Below are 2,481 nucleotides of genomic sequence, written 5' to 3'. Positions count from 1 at the left end.
ATGTATGTGGTCGCACAGATATAAATGAACACCTTGCTCTTCCCTCCAGCTGGCTCAAACCGTAAAAAAATCTGCCTGGAGTACAGGAGACCTGGGTTCAACCCCTGGGCTGGAAAGATCCTCTGGAGAAGGAAATGGTGACCCACTCCAGTATTCTTGCCTAGAGAATCCCATGGCTAGAGGAGCCTGGTGGGCTACAGTCCATGGGTTCCCAATAGTTGGACACGACTGAGTGACTAACACCACACTGTACTGCTCCTCCCTCACTTATGTGAGCCTGGAGTGAATCTTCCAGAACATCTTGTGCAAGCATGATGAAGCAATCACTCTTGTTTTTAGGGGACCCACATCTTTTCTGAGGATTTCCCTACCCCATCCCATCGCCAACCCATACAGTTGTTTGCGAATGATTTTTGTTGCCTTTTCCCAATTATAATTTCTCCTCCTCATCTCCCTCCCGTTTTCTCTTGCCTGGATTAGGGACATCTAGAATCTGTATTTTTCTTACTGTTTAACCAAAAGACTAGTGTCAGATTTAGCAACTGAAACTGCAGGCTGATAACGAACTCAAATCCAATAGATTAAATTACTCTAATTTGGGGAATGAATGACCTGGGCACTAAATACTACAAAATGGCTTTAAGTATACCGTTGCTATGCTTTATTTTTGAAGTAAGATAAATAGAACCATTCGCTAAATATGCTTGAGATGATTAATAAAGGTGCTATCATTTATTTTTGCCCAGATAACTGTATTCTCTCATTAAAAAAAAAAAAAATCTATCTGAGGCTTTTATGTGAAAACTCCACCTCTCAGATGCCAAGTGATCAAAGTGCTGGAGCTGCACGTGAGATCACTAATTGTGCACACATACTGGTCGCCGAGAGCACCGGTTCCTGTTGGCCTGCACACTGACTGTTCTGGCAGGCAGAAATAGGTGCTTTCCTGTGTCCATTGGGTAAGCATATGTATTTTCACTGGTGCATCTTAGCTGCTGATGCCTGAAAATTTGGCCTCAATTGTTTATAGAAAGGAAAAGCAATCTGAGCTGTCAGCCTTGATATTACCTAAACCTGCATAAAATGTGGAAAAATAATGCAAGATTTGTTTTTTAGGCCTGTTTCATATTTTCCAGGCAATAGATCAAATCAGTTCAGGGTTCATTTTTAGTTCTTTAATAAGCTGACACAGTATGTTGGCAGTAAAATAAGAATGCACTTTTAACATGGAAGTGCCATAGAGTCGAAGTTGCTATTTGTGCTATTTATTAATAATAGCGAGCCCTCGAGAATGGAGCTTAGTGCTTTCAGTGGGGAAACTGAGATTCTAGTCCTTTCCGTTGTAATAAGCACCGTCCTTCACTTCTCTCTCATCGTCTCCATTTGGTATGGAGGGACAGAAAACCCCATTCCCTTGTCAAGCCCTTCTTTCTTTCCCTGCAGTTTATAAGTGTTTTATACACCAAATGAGCACAGTGAAAAGAATTAATAAATCGTCTCTATGCCTCTTCTCGCATATTCTTCCCTAAATCTTGACTCCTCCATCTGCTGGAAATGTTCTCCCCTAGATCTGCTTCTTCACTTCCTCCAGGTTCTTATCCCAGAGTTGCCCTGGGAGAACTGCGGTTGACCACCTCACCTGGAGCGCCAGCTCCCAGTCTGACAGTCTGAATCACTTTCTCTCTGTCTTAGTTTCTGTGGGTTGGTTGGTTTGCTGTTTGTTTGCTCCTTAGTGTTTATTTCCACCTACTATGCTTACAGCTCCTTATTACCTTTGTGTTTTCTGTCTCTACCAGTGGAATGTAAGTTCCATGAGGCCACTGCCTGTACCTCTGGAGTCTGGGACAGTACCTGACATAAAGTGGGTGCTCCATAAATATTTGTGGAATGAATAAATGGGGATCACTTGCCCCAGGCTTTGATTTCTTTGTTACATGACAAACGATATGTTTTTGTAGCCTCTTTAAATGTGGCGTGCTAACGTCCTGGTGGGCTGCCGTCTATGGGGTCACACAGAGTCGGACACGACTGAAGCAGCTTAGCAGCAGCAACACCAATATCTCCATACCCTTTACCCTGTCCCTGCTGAGAAGGATGGGAGGTAGTTAGTGTGGCCTGTGCACTTGTCTCCTGGAGCTGCACTCAGCAGCAGACTGGTGAGCCAGCCTATTTGGAGACACTTTCTCTGGGCTGGATTTCTCCTAAGCGCCATCATAACCAACCATCCCTCCTTTTGCCTCTGTCTGGACTCTCCGCCTCTTCTCCTTCCCCTCTGGGGATAGTCAGTAGCATGGATTGAGCTCGACAGCTTGTTTCTTCTCCACATGATCCAGTTCGTGCAGGAAAGCAACCCGCCTGGTACCCACCTATCCGAGGCCAGAAAAAAGGATTTCGAGGACTAGTGACATTTCCATTCGCCACTCTGCAGTCCTGGCGACCATAACATAAATCTGTTGTGCCCTGCCATTGCTTTACTGGGTT

At 44.5% G+C, this 2,481-nt stretch overlaps 1 protein-coding gene across 3 annotated transcripts in view; it reads left to right on the top strand.

Annotated features, from left to right (window-relative positions):
- The window catches only part of MSRB3 (methionine sulfoxide reductase B3), a 182,809-nt gene that overhangs the window by 176,468 nt on the left and 3,860 nt on the right, over positions 1 to 2,481 (top strand). The gene's annotated exons all lie outside the window — the stretch shown is intronic.

The sequence above is a fragment of the Bison bison genome, unplaced genomic scaffold (genome assembly GCF_000754665.1).
Source record: "Bison bison bison isolate TAMUID 2011002044 unplaced genomic scaffold, Bison_UMD1.0 scf7180017864163, whole genome shotgun sequence".
Lineage (NCBI taxonomy): Eukaryota > Metazoa > Chordata > Mammalia > Artiodactyla > Bovidae > Bison > Bison bison.
The sequence above is the reverse complement of the archived record's forward strand: the minus strand, read 5'-3'. Positions and strand labels throughout refer to the sequence as shown.